Here is an 18674-nt window from a genome sequence, read left to right as displayed (position 1 = left end):
TTGACCTTCATTGTAAAGGGAAAAAGATAAAATGCTTAAATTAAAAGTTAATAGCAAATTGGGACAAATGTGCTTTTCAAATCTAATAATTAAAAACAGCAGGAATGTTTCCAAACCACTGCTCTATCTGGGAAAGTTATGTTTGGGCTACTTCAGGGCTGTTGGGTCCTTTCCTCCCATTGGATGTGATTTCTCCAACATAAGCAGCCCTAGTGCAGGATATCTGTGTTCGTTTTGACTCAGTCTCAAACCAGCAGCGAGAACTTGGGCTGATCTTTTCACCTTGCTTTTTTAGATATGGATACTAATGCTTCCCTTATCACATGTCTGAAGTTAATGTGAGGGGTAAAATGCACTTTGTAAAGCTCTCCCAATATGTGGGATTTTATCCCTTGTGCCAGCAGCTCAGCACCAGAGGCCCCAGTCATGGTAAATGGTCTTCCTGTGTCACAGGAAGATAACTGCTTGGTTCAGGGAAAAAATCAGACACTTGGTACCAGACCTCAGCTGAACTTCTTATGTGACTTTAGGCAATTAATTAGGCTCTCTCAGCTTCACATAGACGTCTGGAAAATGGGAACATTTTCAGATCAGAATGAACGCATATTTCTCCCAAAGATATCCATTGAAAAACCCTCTGAGGCCCAGAGAGTTTCTTCATTGAGTTGTCCCGAAGTGCGGCCAGTGTAGCTGCTATTCCAGTTCTCATGAAAAACTCTTTATTTATATACATATGACTTCTGTCATTTAATGCAGAAAGACAATTATAATGAACTGTATGTGATTAACATTTTTTAAAGCCAATTCTTATTCTGAGTGGTTTGAGTGGCTTGCTGAAGATATCCCAGACTGTAGTGAAATATAGACATTTGTTCAAATCCTGGCTTTGTCTCTTATCTTTGTGATTTTAACAAATTATTTTAAATCCTAAGACCTTGATTTTTGCGTTCATAATAACTAAAATGGGAAGTTTATCAGGATGGTTAACCAATGAATACAGGAAAATGACTCTCACACTCTCTGGCCCATGGTAGGCATGGGGAAGTGCCAGAGAACTACCACTCCCTATGGCAGATGACGTGTAAGCAGTCTTCTCCTCACAGTGACAATCCAGAGAGCCAGGTCTGTTGAAAGTGTCTTAGATATAAGAAGGCCCAAAATATAAGTTAGGGCAGTAATTTTGCCTTACTCCCTGTCACCGAGATTGGTCAAAGTGATGGGCACATCACCCAAGCTTACAAGACATTTCAAATTGGTATTGGAGTTGGTCAGAATTGCCAGTTACTCTTTCCATGGGGATGGGCCGGTATCAGCAGAGAAGCAACATGATGAGATAAGAAAACAAAGAGGGCTGACTCTATTTGTTCCTGGTTTTAGTATTTTACAAAGTAAGCTCTAATCCTACCCATCTTGGATTGGTTACTTTGAGAAAGATATACTTATTTGCAATCAAGAAAGTCTTAATTAGTACAGAAGGTGAACAAAATTTTTGAAAAAATGTAAAAATTCTAATAAATGTATATTTATCTCCCAAAACATGAGTATGCCATTTTCCCCTATTATGAATGGTAGTTAATATATACTTTTTCTTTTTTCATCTTGTATTAGTTCATTCTCACACTGCTAATAAAGGCATACCCAAGACTGGGTAACTTATAAAAGAAAGAGGTTTAATTGACTCACAGTTCCACAGGGATGGGGAGGCCTCACAATCATGGCAAAGGCAAAGGAAGAGCAAAGTCACATTTTACATGGTGGCAGGCAAAGAGAGAGCCTGTGTGGGGGAACTGCCCTTTAGAAAACCATCATATCTTATGAAACTTATTCGCTATCACAAAAATGTCATGGGGAGGACATGCCCCCATGATTCAATTACCTCCTATCAGGCCCCTCCCATGACATATGGGAATTACGGAAGCTACAATTAAAGATGAGATTTGGGTGGGGACACAGCGAAACCATGTCACATCTATTATTAAATCCAAATAAGTAAAATACATTTACTGTAAAACAAATTCAAACAAGAATTCTATGAATTAATAAGTGATGTCCTTTTCCTCATACCTTCTCTCATTCATTAGGATCTGTCATTACCAAATGATGTGTGTAATCTTTAAGAAATTTTTAGCATATCTCCATATATGTATTTGCTTTATGTAATTATTATTTCTTTTAGCATACATAATTCATGTACAAATACAAAATTTAAAGTGTATATGGCAGAAGGCTCCCTTTCATTACTAGCTATGGCTACTCTGGAATGCTCTGCAATTCAGAAGCCACAACAAGTTTGTTTTAAATTATCAGGAAAACTTTTTTTATGTAATTTTAAGTTCTGGGATACATGTGCAGAATGTGTAGGTTTGTTACATAGGTATACATGTGCCATGGTGGTTTGCTGCATCCAGCAACCCATCATCTGCATTAGGTATTTCTCCTAATGCTATCCCTACCATAGCCCTCAACCCCTCAACAGGACCCCGTGCATGATGTTCCCCTCCCTGTGTCCATGTGTTCTCATTGTTCAGCTCCCACTTATGAGTGAGAATATGTGGTGTTTAGTTTTCTGTTCGTGCATTAGTTTACTGTGAATGATGGTTTCCAGCTTCATCCACGTTCCCGCAAAGGACATGGACTCATCCTTTTTTATGGCTGCACAGAATTCCATGGTGTATATGTGCCACATTTTCTTTATCCAGTCTGTCATTCATGGACATTTGGGTTGGTTCTAAGTCTTTGCTATTGTGAGCAGTGCTGAAATAAACCTAAGTGTGCATGTGTCTTTATAGTAGAATGATTTATCATCCTTTGGGTATATAACTCAAGATGGATTAAATATTTAAACGTAAGACCTAAAACCATAAAAACCCCAGCAGAAAACATAGGCAATACCATTCAGGACATAGGCATGGGCAAAGACGTCATGACTAAAACATCAAAAGCAATGGTAACAAAAGCCAAAATTGACAAATTAGATGTAATTAAACTAAAGAGCTTCTGCACAGCAAAAGAGACTATCATCAGAATGAACAGGCAATCTACAGAAAGGGAGAAACTTTCTGCAATCTATCCATCAGACAAAGGGCTAATATCCAGAATCTACAAGGCACTTAAACAAATTTATGAGAAAAAAAACAACAACCCCATCAAAAGGTGGGTGAAGGATGTGAACAGACGCTTCTCAAAAGAAGACATTTATGTGGCCAACAAACATATGAGAAAAAGCTCATCATCATCAGTGGTCATTAGAGAAATGCAAGTCAAAACCACAACGATATACCATCTCACAACAGTTAGAATGGCGATCATTAAAACGTCAGGAACCAACAGATGCTGGAGAGGATGTGGAGAAATAGAAATGCTTTTACACTGTTGGTGGGAGTGTAAATTAGTTCAACCATTGTGGAAGACAGTATGGCGATTCCTCAAGGATCTAGAACCAGAAATACCAGTTGACCGAGATATGTATTTTTATATACATATAAAACTGTGTAATGTTTAGTCAGATAGTTTTCATACCATGATTTTCCCATATGCAAAAAAAAAGGAAATTAGAATTGCACTGTATCGAATAGGAGGAGGTTTTCAGCTACAAGTAATAAAATACCCAAATTAAACTGTCTTTGACATTGAGAAAAATTTACTAATTTACATAAGAAAGATCTAGATTTAGCATTTTCCAGTAGATTGGAAGTTAAGTGAATGGCACAATAATGCCTTTAACACTATGCTTTCTTTAGCATGGTACAACGTCTCCCTTCATGGCCGCAGAATGATTGAAACAGTTCCAAGTGCCACAAACAGATATCACAGAATCCAGCAAGGAAGAAAAAGGCTTTTCTTTTTATGTGTCTCCTTTTACTAGTAAGGAAAAGCTTTCCTAGAAGCCTACAAACAAACTTGCTTCTCAATCATTATTAAGGAGAATGAGAATGTCTATAATTTAAATATATCAATCGTGTCTCTCTACTGGGCTGAGGAAGGGATCCTCTTAACTCTGCTCACCAAAAGTTGAAACATAAACTCTGTCAGTAAGGAAGACTCAAGTGTGTGAAGGTTTGTGGTTGTCTATACACAGAAAGTATATATGAGATACACAGCCCTGAAACTTTCTTTTAACTCAACAATAATATAATATGTCTATGTAAAGTTACCTCATTTTTCAAAATTAAACGTAACATTTATTCACTTTTAAAAATTGAAATTAAATTCACATAACATAAAATTAATTATTTTATAGTGAACAATTTAGTGGCAATGAATACGTTCACAATGTTGTACAACCATCATTGAGATTTAATTCTTATATTCTTTAATAATGGCCAGGTTTCTCAAATAAAATTCCATTAATCAATTTTATAACTAAGAAAAAGTCATTTATTTTAGTAATAAAAATGCTGCCTCCTTTCTCTCTCAGAAATCTCTTTGTATGAATACAGTAAGCTTGATTAAAAGCTTTGCTCCCAGAAAATTTAGCCTCCATATCGGGAAATAATCCTGTTATATTTCTGTTATAACATGAATATGCCAGATAACATTCTGGGGCTCCTAAATTTTTTAAAAGATTAAAATGCCTTATTCTTTAATTTAAATGTATTTAATTTGAATTTTGTGTAATTCTATTTGGAGATTGTCAGAATTAACATGCAAAATACCAACGGAATTACCTTTCATTATTAGGATAGGTAGACATAAAGACTTAAATATTTTATTTCAGATAGCTAGATGCAATGTGGTAGTTGGGTGGAGGACCAGGTATAAAAAGTATGCTGCATATCATATTTTAAAAAGGAAACCACATGTAATTCAACTAGTTATTTAGGTTGAGTATGCTCTTAGGATTTGATCATTATCACTTAATATCATATTGGAATGTTTTCAAATCTGCAGTGCCAGGCACAGATTGTTCTCTTTGAACTTGATGTATATAAAAAAAAACTTTATAGTTAAATATAGACTTGAGATTTCATGGCTAAAGTATGTCTGCTAGAAAAAATAAATGTTTGCAGAAACTAGTCATTTTTCTTTTAGAATTTGGAAACACCGATCTTTACCAGTGTGAACCTCTCTCTCTCCTTTTTCGCTTTATTTTATAACACATTGTCTACCTAGCTTTTTGCACTGCATACATTGCAATCACATAATAGAACTTGGGAAATTAATTGACTCAATATCGCTGATACTTGCTTTTAAAGGTATGGAGAAACTTATGAGAACGATGAAACTAAAATCATTGAAAGTCAGTATGACGATTGCCTTCATAAAGTACATTCCAACTTAGGGGATGTTTTCTCATAACATCCTGTTAATAAAGAATGCAGATCTTTCAAGAACATTATGCTTTGTTATGAAATAGGGCAAGTGACTAAAATTACTGCAGAGTTGAGAAAAATTACATGTAGGAAGTAATGTGAATCCTAATTAATTGAGAGATATTTAAAATAAGGAGAGGAAATAAGTGAGTATATTTCCATGCACTGTTATAAAGAACATTAAGTCTCATTCTGACCACATCCTTGGATCAAATTGACAAACAATGCCCAGGATGGGAAGTCCTCTGTGGTAATAATGTGTAATATTTGATGTTAAACACATTTGGGTCCTAATTCTTCTCTGATTTTTACAAGCTGTGTGGACTTGAATAAACTATTCTAATTCTCTAAGACTCCATTTTGTCACCTGATAAAGAGGCTTTGTCCTACTATTGTTCTTTCTTCTGGATAATATTAAATAAGATATTTGTAAATAAGACATAAGTAGCTGCTGAAGGCAGTGGCAGGCTAATCGTAGATGCTTACAGAATTATAGCAAACTGTACAGCATTCTGGTAAAGTAATTCAGATGCTATTGCTATAGATATGTATCATTCTATCTTTTAAACTAAAAGTTATTTGGATGGATGATCAGGATCTGTGGTGCTCAATGTAGTTTTTTCTCTGACATGTCTGAGGGATAGATAATGGTCTACTATGGTAGTGATTCCTAACGTCTCCAGGGAATGTGTATATACCTGGGTAAAATCTCCAAATGACTCTAATAGCCATACCCGCTTTCTCCATCTCTTCCACTAGTTGCAATTAATCTCCACTTCCTAGTATGTAAATCAGAGCATTTTGATTTTACCCTCATTTGACTCTACATAGTATTTATTTAAGGTCTAATTTTAACAGATGAGGAAGATGTCATTTCAAATTTAATCTTGAAACGGATATTTTACAGTAAGAATCTTGCATATTTATTGACATCACCAAAATAATATATTTTGTTAGGTGGATATACCTAAAATAACATTGATATTGACTGATTATCCTAGTCTCTGAGCTCCGCTCATTCATTTTCCTCTTACCCTTTTTGAAGAAACTGCAGCATATGCTTTCTAATTGTTTGTTGAAGGAATTTGTACATTTATGCTGCTGCTTTTCCTCCTGCCTCTGATAGCTGGTTTTGGTGTGTTTTTTTTTTTTTTCAACTTGTAGCAAACAGAAGACAAAAAGGCAAATTTGTAGGAAAGGCTGAGGCTGAGGTCTTAATAAGATTGAAAGTATATGGGCAGTATCCTCAACGTCCTTAAAACATTAATATAGAATAACTCTTTTTATCTTTGTCTATTTTTCCTCTACTTTTCCTCATCCCTGCTGCCAGCCTATCACAGCCATTTTGCCACTAAGAGGTGGGCCCAACTAAAGGAATTGACATTCAAGACACTTCTTCTTTACTTCAGTTGACCCTCAATAAAGCAACTTTAAGGAGGGTCATTTCCTGAGAATTTTTCAGGACATTTGAATGCTGCACAATCAGAAATCTAACAAGTTTTGGCCTCCTTGATCTAGAAGACACAGAGAAGAAATTTCTGTCAAAACTATTTCCAGAGTTCTTCAATGCAGCCTAAGCACCCTCAAAATTAAGACTCCTACAAGGTTTAAAAGTTGTATAACACTGTTTTCTTTCTATTTATCTCTTTCTATCTATTTCTTTCTATCTCTACAATCATTAGCACTTGCACTGCTTATATGTCTGTAAAAATAAATAATAAGATACAGCTTTCAGTGAGGAAAATGCAGCATCTTGGAAACAACTATTTACAGGATGATTTTTGTGAGTAGAACATTCTCAGTTTTATGGTATTACTGTCCACTTTCTTTACTTTTTAATTTTAATTAATTAATTAATTAATTTTGAGGCAGGGTCTCACTCCTTCACCCAGGTGCAATCATGGCTGACAGTGGCCTCAACCTCCCAGGCTCAGGTGATCCTCCCACCTCAGCCTCCTGGGTACCTGGGACTACAGGTGCATTCCACTACCCCCAGCTAATATTTTATATTTTTGTAGAGATGGGATTTCACCATGTTGCCCAGGCTGGTCTTAAACAAATGGGCTCAAGCCATCTGCTGGTCTCAGACTCTCAAAGTGCTTAGATTACAGGCCTAAGTCATGGTGCTCGGTCTGCTTTCATTTTTACGTTTATTAAAGATTTGTTTTCTTTTTATCAGATTTAGGCGTGAACCAAAATTTATTTCAAGGTTACTACGTGAAGGGGGCATTTTCAAACAACACTACACTTTTTTCATTTACATTTTTTCCTTTCCTATTGTTTATGCACTGTTATGAAACATTTTGAGATACACATATGGGCTGGGCACTGTGGCTCACGCCTGTAATCTCACCACTTTGGGAGGCTGAGGCAGGCTGATCACTTGAGGTAGGCATTCAAGGTCAGCCTGAGCAACATGGTGAAACTTCTTCCCTACCAAAAATTAGCTGGGCATGGGTGTATGAGCTTGTAGTACCAGCAACTCAGGAGGGTAAGGTGAGACCATCACTTGAGCCCAGGAGGAAGAGGCTGCAGTTAGCAGAGATGATGCCATCGTACTCCAACCTGAGTTACAAAGTGAGACCCTGTCTCAAAAAAAAAAAAAAAAAAAAAAGAATATATATGGAAAATTTCTTGTAAGTAGACCAGAATAGTTGAATTGAAGCTAAAGCCTTGGCTGTTTTTTTTTTTTCTTGTAAGACATTATCTGTTTCCAAACTATTTTAAAATTCATATGGAACCAAAAAAGAGCCCAAATAGCCAAGGCAATCCTAAGCAAAAATAACAAAGCTGGAGGCACTAAGCTATCCAACTTCAAACTATACTGTAGGGCTACAGTAACCAAAACAGCATGGTACTGGTCCAAAATGGACACATAAGGCAATGGAACAGAATAGAAAATCTGGAAATGAGACCACACACTTACAAATATCTAATCTTTGACAAACCTGACAAAACCAAGCAATGGGGAAAGGATTCCCTCTTCAATAAATGGTGCTGGGATAACTGGTTAGCCATATGCAGAAGATTGAAACTGGACCCCTTTCTTACACCATACACAAAAATTAACTCAAGGTGGATTAAAGACTTAAATGTAAAACCCAAAACTATAAAAACCCTGAAAGACAACCTAAGCAGTACAATTCAGGACATATGTATGGGAAAAGATTTCATGACAAAGACACCAAAAGCAATTGCAACAAAAGAAAAAATTAACAAATGGGATCCAATTAAACTAAAGAACTTCTGCACAGCAAAAAAACTACAGAATAAACAGACTACCTACAGAATGAGAGAAAATTTTTGCAGTCTATCCATCTGACAAATATCCAGCATCTATAAGGAACTTAAACAAATTTAAATAAAAAACCCCATTAAAAAGTGAGCAAAGGACATGAACAGACTCTTTGTGAAGAAGACATGCATGCAGCCAACAATCACGAAAAATCTCAACATCACTGATCATTAGAGAAATGCAAGTCAAAATGACAATGAGATACCATCTCACAGTAGTCAGAATGGCTATTATTAAAAAGTCAATAAAATAACAGACACTGGCAAGATTGTGGAGAACAAAGAACACTTCTACACTGCTAGTGGGAGTGTAAATTAGTTCAACCATTGCGGAAGACACTGTGGCGATTCCTCAAACACCTAAAGACAGAAATACCATTTGACCCAGCAACCCCATTACTAAGTATATACCCAAAGGAATATAAATCACTGTATTATAAAGACACATGCATGTGTATGTTCATTGCAGTAGTATTCACAATAGCAAAGACATGGAATCAATCTAAATACTTATCAATGATAGACTAAGGAAAATGTAGTAATGTAGACCATGGAATACTATGCAGTGATAAAATAGAATGAAATCACGTCCTTTGCAGGGACTTGGATGGAGCTGGAGGCCCTTATCCCTAGCAAACTAACACAGAAACAGAAAATCAAACACCAGACTTTCTCACTTATAAGTGAGAGATAAATGATGAGTACACATGGACACATAGAGGGGAAAAACACACACTAGGGCCTTTCGGAGGGTGAAGGTTGGGAAGAGGGAGAGGATCAAGAAAAACAATGGGTACTAGGCTTAATACCTGGGTGATGAAATAATCTATACAACAAACCCCCATGACACAAGTTTACCTATGTAACAAACTTGTACCCCTGAACTTAATATAAAAGTTTTTAAAGAAACATTATCTGTTTCCACACACTACTTTGATTAAAATTATGGAATAAGGTTGATACACATTTTATTCTAGAAACATCCATTGCAAAGAAGAATCTGGAACAATACCCCAATATCTAGTTTTGACATTTAGGCATGGTCAATTTGCAATACTATCAAAGGTTAGATTTAGAAAGGATGTAAGATGTATTCTTGTCCAATAATTTATGGTTCAAGAAACCCTTTATAGAGAGGTGTTTAGACTGAGATAATATTTACTGCAGAGATATTAAATGCCACTTTTACTGTATTTTGAATTCTACAGCAATCTTGTGAAGTTGGGCATTTTTTATCACTAATTTAAAGATAAGAGAGATTTGAAGCTATGAGGTACTTGCTGTATGCCTGTTAGTTAGCAAGTAGTTAAACAGATTTACACCTAGTTGTCTTTTACCAGTAAATACTTATTAATGAATAGATCAAGAAATGGACTTAGAAGAATGATGTAACTCTGTATCCAACGCATCATTGTAGTACCAGTATATAATTATTTGTTTTAGTTTATCCCATTCAACAAAGCTTAATTGACTTGTATGACCTTAACTTAGCACTTTCCACTAAGATTAGTACAATTATAATGGCACATGTCTTTGCTGATAAAGAAATGACCTACACTGATTCATTATTAAATACATATGTACAAATTCCAGACCCATCAAAAATGGATACTTTGGCCTTATTAACGTTGATTTATGATCTACCCAGGAAATTACATGAGTGGGCAGACATTTAAGTCCCTAGGCTTTTCCACATTACCCTAAAATAGAAACAAGTGTGATTTAATGACTCACATATGTGGCTCCTCTTCTGTTTTAACAGAATTATTATAACAATTAGAAATCTGGACATGATTCAGTAACTTTGAATAATTTGCAACCTAAATCACTGGTGGAAAACACAAATTTATTTCTAATTATATTATTTTAAAAGTCTGACCACACTGCACTCCAGCCTGGGCGACAGAGCGAGACTCCGTCAAAAAAAAAAAAAGTCTGACCAATTAATAAATGATGACAGTTAATTTCCGAGTATAAAATAAAATTATTTTAGGTGTCTTGTGTTGAGAATATTATCAATTCTACTTGATAATTAAACACCTATACTTACATTAATATTTAATTCTGCTTATAGACATCCATGTGGTAATCAAAATCTGTAAGAACTTTTCATTCATTTATAGAGTAGATATAAAAACCCTGAGATCTTCCTGGAAGCTGGTATTTCTAACAGGAGAAGTAGTAGCAAAATGCAAAGATATAGTATATTATGTTCACAAAGAGAGTAAACTGTTGTCAAATAATATTTTAGCATTAGTCAGTGATTAGTCAGTGATTATTTTGAGAATACTCTGATTTTATTTTTCAAAAGTCAAATTTTTGTTAGAATATTGTTCAGGACACTTTTTAAATAAGACCACTCCTTCTTTTTCTGCATTTTGCTTATTAAATTTTATAAGATGTAAATCAAGGTAGAGTAGCTTATATAGACCTGGTTTTGTAACACTGAGTTATAATAAAGTTGCATAAACAATATCACAAAATGTGTTTGCATTAGAGGCAAAATGTTCTGGGTTTTGATGCCAGCATTATCATTCACTAGCTGCAAAAGCTTGGCTGCTTTTTTCTATCTGCCTGAACCTCAATTATTCTATCTAAAAAATGAGATACAGATAATGTTTACATCAGAGAGTTGTAAAAAAAAAACGAACATTTACTTAGCATTTAACATATACTTAGTAGGCACTTTCAGACAAATCATTTATCTTTTAATCTTCAAACCAACCATGTGTAATAAGAATTATAACTCAAATCATTTTCAAGACAAAAACATAACTTTCCATGTTTATATGGTTTAATGTGATTGATAAGGAAGATAAATTCACTTGGTTCAAACTCAGGACTATGTAGTTTAAAAGTTCATGCTCTTTGTGCTATACCAAAATGTTAAAATCTCATGAGAAAATACTTAGTACATGGATGGCACTCACCAATTCTGAGTGTAAGTGGATGTGGGAGTTTTTCACACCCAATGCAAAATTCACCCTCTCTTTAAATCTCACTTTTTTTTTTTAGCTTCAATTCAAACATGAAACCAGAGGGATACATTCGTCTGTGTGTGTGTGTGTGTGTGTGTGTGTGTGTGTGTGTGTGTGTGTAAATACCTTTTAGTTTATGATCTAAACCAGATTCAAGTGAAAACATTGGACATTTTTTCTCTGGTTGCAAAATGACTTAGCTTCAGTGCGATTCTCAAGTAAGTAACCAATAGGGGGCATGAGAACACTACAATTAACTGTCATTGGTGCTTGTCTGGTATAACAACAGTTTTCATCTGACATTTCTAAAACACTTAAAATATCATTCTAGCTGGCTGTAGTATTTGTAATTGCCTTACTAGATCTAGTTGCTGAAATTTAGTTTATTAATAAAGTGCTGTAACTCTTTGCAGTATTAATAAATCAAGCATTTTGATTAGCCAGGCATGTGTAGGGGAAAAAGTTAAGATTGGGAATTCAAATGAAAATAATTTAAATGAACACAGAGCTGAAAATGAAAATGTGACGCATATAAATGGCCCCATTATTGCAAGATAACAATGCTGTTCAGGCATTTTTCCTGTAACTGAGTAGACCACTAGTTAATTGTATATCTCTTCACTCTCACACTTCACAATAGAAACACTTTTGTCTCTGCTATTTATTATGAAAGAAAACATTTAAAGAGGAGAGTACAAGAAAGTTTGGGGCTGAATTCTAGAATGAATCACCATTCAAAAGAAACCTAATAGTATGCCAGTTGTTTTTACTCATATAATGCCAAATAGAGAATTATGTCTTTAATTTTCTATCAAATGTTGCTTACTGGTGCATTTATTGGGAGAGACTGAGGAGGGAAGTTGTACTTGGTTTTTTCCCTGCTTCCCACCAGGAAATTTAAGAGTCCTCAGAACTTTCAGGCAAGTTGTAGAACTTTACAAATATAACTCTTATCTGGGATTCTCACAAAACATGCCAGAAAGGTCTTGTTTTGCTTAAGAATGGAAAGACCAAAGATATGAATGATTTTCCTTGTGGCTGAAGTAAGATAGAAAGAGGGGAGAAGTCAGATTTGTGGGTTAAAGGGGGAACAGGTGACCTGCAAACGGTGCTGCATACTTGCTCTTGGTTCTTAAAGAACCCGCTCCTCTCCCCAGAGCTGATTTATTCAATACTCATACTCCAGATTATCAGCTGTGTCATTATGATAAGGATTTGCTAGCAAATTAATTTAGGTCAAACTTTTTCTCTCATATTTCTCTGGGAGTATTATAAAACAGTTCCAGACATGTTGGTTTCATATAGCAAAGTGACTATTGCATGTTACATATGTGTTAAGTATGATAGCACTCAGTTGTAGATGTGTGTCTGTGGTTTTAAGATCTTAGGATAAAGAGGAATTGCCTGCACATTTTCCCCTGGGCTAAGGTAGTTATGTAGATGTACTTTGCAATCTTTTGTAAGGGTTTGTTTAGGACTTCACCTTTACTTAACTTAGATCACAGTTCTAAGAGGGGATTAGAGCCCAATCATAAGATTGGGTGAGTCTGTCCAGACACTGGACCTATTTCAGATTGAGTAAAAGACAAAGCAATTTCCTATTCTTTAACGTTGTGTTTCTATTGCCAACCTTATTTTCCTTATTTCTGCTTTCCTCCCCAGTCAGCCCTAAAGACTATTTCTCTCTCTGTTGTGAATCTCTCTCATCTTACATACCTAATCCACTTCAGCTGAAATCCATATTCCCAGTCACATTAGAATTTAGATGTCTGAGAACTCAGTTAAGAAGCAACTAAAATATATTTATCAAGCAAACTTCTCCTGATTTGATAAAGGACACTAATTACAGGGTTCAGAAAGTCTAAATTTTTGTCTCAATTTTCACCTCTCAGAATTTTACATTTTCTCAATTTTAAATAATTAAAATGCAGTCTTCACTGCAACCCTGCCCTTGACAGTAGTGTTTTGAGTTTGTTTGACAGTGGTATTAATAGATTTTCTCCAATCCACCCTCTCTTGTCTATTTCCTCTTGTGACCAATAGAACTCATTTGGTCCGTAGCCATAGAATTGAGTGAAACTAACTGGCCCATATGGCAATTGAACTTGCAGTCTTGACGTTATTAACACCACATTCCAACCAGCTGACCTAACAAGTCAAGAAAATCAAATTAGACACTATACACAGCTCCTGGTTAATTACATTTTCCTCATTTGGGCTCTTCATTATGGCCACTTTTTCCAATTACCAGCTTCTAAAGGGTAAGGATTGAGTCTGTGGGGCTCTTGTTCATTTTGCTCTTAGTTGAAATTATAGACTGGAATGTGCTACTTAAGTTCAGGCAGCAAAGTCATGAGCATATATTAGCAAAATTATGGTACCTAATGTTCTTTGACAGAGGCTGAAGGAGCACATTTCAAACATCCCAAGAAGACAGCTGCTGCATTTGTAGTCAAAAGGAGTGATGGAAATGGGTTTGGCAGCTCTTTGATTCATTTTCTGTGTATCTCCTTTCCTGTCTCTGAATCTTAATCTTATTTCTGCCTCCATTCCTACCTTACTTCATGCTAGAAAATATGTACTGTGCTTTCATGTGAACCCTGGATTGCAGATGAAGCCTAACTTCTAATCATGCTTAATGACCTGCTACCTTAACATTATAGCTGAAGTTCATATCTATTGTGCCCAGAAATCTGACGTTCTAAGTAGTATTTGTAAACAACAACAATCTGTCTGTGATTCTTAATAATTAATCCAGTGTTCTACTCATCAAGCAGCAGTGTGAACAGGACCTAATTCTTTCTTTGCCTAAATTGCCAGGCATGGATAATAATAGTTTTACTAAATTTAATTCATTTTAATTAATTAACATTTTGATGTGTATGCATTTATAAATTCCCTAGGCATTTACCATATTAATGTTTTACGATGAACCATCATGTCAACAAATAATGCGTCTGAAATGTTTAAATAGGCTGGATCTTAGAATGCATTGCTAGCTTTAGTTTATGATGCATTATTTAAGATGTTGGTTTTTGAGACTGAGAGAAGTCGATTACAGGCTCATAGAGTGTCTTTTAATACAACCTTTTAGTTTGTATTCCTCTGTGGATTAAGACAATTTAGGAGACAATTTAATAGAATAAAATAAACACTAAATATTAATAATTATAAACCATTCTAGTCCTCAAGTTCTGCAAGGAGTCATTTTTGTCTTATTTATTACTTGAAATAGTGGTCATTAAATTTGTTTTCTTGGAGAAAAAGCCAGGTTTCTTTTGTCAGATATATGAAGATCATGTACTTCAACTTCATTTTACACATGGAAAAAAAAAGTAAAGAAAGAAAAAACAAGAGGCATAAAGAGGGAAAGATCTTCCAAGCAAGATAGTATTATAATCAAGAGATGACACCAAGGTCTCTAAACGTTGTGAAATTAATTTTGTCCCACACCCCAAAAATTTGTATATTGAAACACTAACCTCCAATGTTACTGTATTTGAAGACAGGGCTTTTGAGGAGGTAATTAAGGTTAAACAAAATCATGAGTGGGGTCCTAATCCCAAAGGACTAAAATCCTTATATGAAAGTCAGAAGTAAAATGCACAGAAGAAAAGCCACGTGAGGACACAGAGAGAAGGCGGCCATCTGCAAACCAAGAAGAAAGAGCTCACAATAAACCAACCCTCCCGGCACCTTCATCTTGAACTGCTAGCCTCCAGAACTGTGAGAAAAAAAAATTTGTTATTTAAGCCACCCATGCTGTGGTATTTTGTTAGGGCAGCCAGAGCTAATATACCAAGTTTCTGCTCAAAGTTCTTCTGTTACCCTATACTGCTACTTCTGTGGTTAACAAAAAGTATACCTTTTAGCTATGACATACATTGTTCTACAGGTGCCATAAGAGCTGACCTCCTCTTAACATAGTAAAATTAATTTTAAAATCAAATAATGGTAGTGAAGGGAATGACTGGCAAGTACTGGATCCCACCTCTATGCTCAGAGCCTGGCACAGACATTGGCACAGAGCTAGTGCTAACCTACCTAAGGACCTCTTCCCTCCTTCTTTTCAAAAGTACTCTCAGAAAAAATTGTTACTTTACAACTTCATCTGAATAATCCTTCTATGTTTTATCTCTGGAGGATAAAGAGTTGTATCATGTTCTCTTGTCTATTTTTGATGCAAAATTCTAATCAGGTTCTTGACCAATGGCTGATAAGACCTGGAGCCCAAGGCTACTGCATATTTTAAAAGCAAGAAAAAATAGCCTAATAATTCAGCAAAATTCTTTATTGTAAGCATAATACAGGCAAAAAGAAATTATTTTGTTTTAGGAGAACTGTTGGTATATGTTCTACGTTCTTTTCTTTGTAGGTTGCAAGTATCATTTAAGGCATGAGAGAGATACAAATTTGAATAATTAAATTAGCACTATTTGCTGAATTATTTACCTTATTTGGTGAATAAAATCCCCCCAATAGTTATGTAACATTAACCCTTGGTATTTAAGATCTTTTTTAAGAATAATAAAATGTAAAAAGCTACAGTAAGGACAGAAGTTCTAATTTTACATCCCATGGTTTGATTTTGATACAAAATAATGACTGTGGCTCTAGCACAAGAATCTCTAACCTTGGTCAAATGTGATTTCATTCAAACTACATTAGAAAAGTCATAAAATGTGATAAATTTTATTTGATGCTGTTCAGATATTTGAGTCATAGAGATTGCATGACCTTTTCAGGTTTCTTTCAGCTGTAAAGATATAAAATGTTTAGCTGTGGAACTTTTATTTGACTCCACTTGAAATTTCAGTTGGGATTATCTAGCAGTCCTTTGTTTTTAATGCAAACATTGCTATAGCAAAAGGAAGAACTACTGAAGTAAAATATTCTAGGGCAGTAGTGGCAAAAGATAAACGTGATGTTTATTAGTAAGTTAGTGGTGATTAGTTAATTATGTTTTTAATTTTTTATCATCGCTCAACAAGACTAATTATTAGTATGATAACCTATTTCCACAGTTGGCCTTTGTGCCTTTTCTGTGCCTGGGACACTCTTCCACCAGAACTTGACAGGGCTGCCTCATTATCTTTCAGGACCTAGTTCAAATGGTACCTCTTCAATAAGGTCTTTCTTGGTTACTCCGTATCTTAAAAAAACCTCTCCTTTCTCAATACCTGTTTATCTTCATTAGGCCATCTTCCTCAAAGTATTTATCATTATTTATACTTATCATACTAATATATTTAATGGAAATTTTGTCATGCAATTGTATTACAAATGACTAGAACAGAGCATTACATTTATTAGGCAATTAATAAGTGTTAACACTAATTGAACACAGAAAAGATTACAGATGATATATTTTATGTTGACTTTCAGCATCTATATTCATGTCATGTATCTTCATATCCATCACTCTGATTGAGTTTTACAGTAGACACCTATTCCCATAAGATGTAGGTTCAAGTTGCCATGTCTTAACTTGTAATTGTTGTTTAAGATAGAATTATCACCTTTGATTCTAAGGTTCTTTTCAGTTTAAGAGTAGATGCCGTTCTTGAAAACAACTACTATATGAGTGTCTACATTGAAATATTTTCAGATAAACAGATATTCTTCACTTAGGTAGCCAAAAACTACTACTGTCAAATGGACGATGTTTTCTAATCTGGGGTTGGTTCTTGTGAGTTTTACTTAAGGTTTTATTCACTTAGTTTATTCATTAACCAGATATTTTAAAAATACCTACTATGTGTCAGATACTTGGTTCAGAACTGGAAATATTTTGCATAAGAAATCGACACAGCTTCTCCTCTCAAGGAGATTATGGATGGTGGGAATTACAGAAAAATAACAAGTAAGCAAAAATGAATATATAATTACATAGTGTCTTATGCCACCAATGACTGAAATGGCTTGAATAATAAGAAGTGAATCTGGAAGCCACTTAAGGAGATCAGAAAAAAATCTCTAGTGAGGTGATTTTAATTCCAACTTAGAAGAATGAAAAGAAATTGGTAGAAGTACGTACAGTATTAGTGTGATATGAGACAAATATTATTTTATTCCAGTCCCTTATTTTCAGTGTATATCACATTAGAAATCATTTTTGAAACCAGCCACTGGAATTGTAATGTTCTTGCTGCAGCTGATGTGTTTTCTTCTTATGGCTTTTCTTCAGAATCATATGCCGAGTGAAAGGGGTATCTGTTTTCCAGCAGTCTGTCGAATATGTTGCACACTGGAAACGAATCAATTGTAAATCTGACAACACAGTGGAATGTTCAGTTAACTTTAAACTGCCTTTAAGAGAACGCAAGGGAGTTCTGAATAGTCTAATCACTTTTTCCAGAAGGCACCTGTGATTTTGTTAATTTGCCTCTGAGGAAGTCCATGCAGAGGGAAAGGGGAACATACGGCACTCAGTAGCTGAAGTAGGTAAACTGCTGTTTTGCACTTGTTTTCTCTTTATTCATCATTTTGCAAGAGGAGCTATAAATTAGTTAGTAAAAAGGAATCTTGAAATGCTTCATTACATCTTTTTTCTTGGAATTTATGTGGTCCTGGAACATATATCTGTGTGTGCATAGTTATTTGGAGACCTGCTTTATGCTGCAGAATAAAGCATCAGTATTTAATATTTAATATTTAGTATTTTTAAAAGTTATATATACCTATAGGTATAATTACCTATATATTTATATTTTAAACATTTCAAATGCATATACATATGTGTATGTGTATATATGTGTGTGTATGTGTATATATATGTGTGTGTGTAGAGAGAGAAAGAGTATATTTATAGAGACAGACAGAGAGAGAGAGAGAATGAGAGAGAGGTGGGGGTAGCGGGAGATTGGTTCTAGGACCTCTTATAGATACCAAAATCCAAAAAGTGGTATAATATTTTCATATAACCTACACATATCTTCCTGTATACTCTAAATCATCTCTAGATTACTTATAATATCTAATACAATATAAATGCTATGTTAATAGTTGTTATACTATATTTTTAAGGGAATAATGACAAAAAAACTACATTTTGAGTGCAGATGCCATTTTTTCCTAGTATTTTCAATTT

Source organism: Hylobates moloch, unplaced genomic scaffold (assembly GCF_009828535.3).
Source record: "Hylobates moloch isolate HMO894 unplaced genomic scaffold, HMol_V3 SCAFFOLD_13, whole genome shotgun sequence".
Taxonomy (NCBI): domain Eukaryota; kingdom Metazoa; phylum Chordata; class Mammalia; order Primates; family Hylobatidae; genus Hylobates; species Hylobates moloch.
This window is presented reverse-complemented; position numbering follows the sequence as displayed.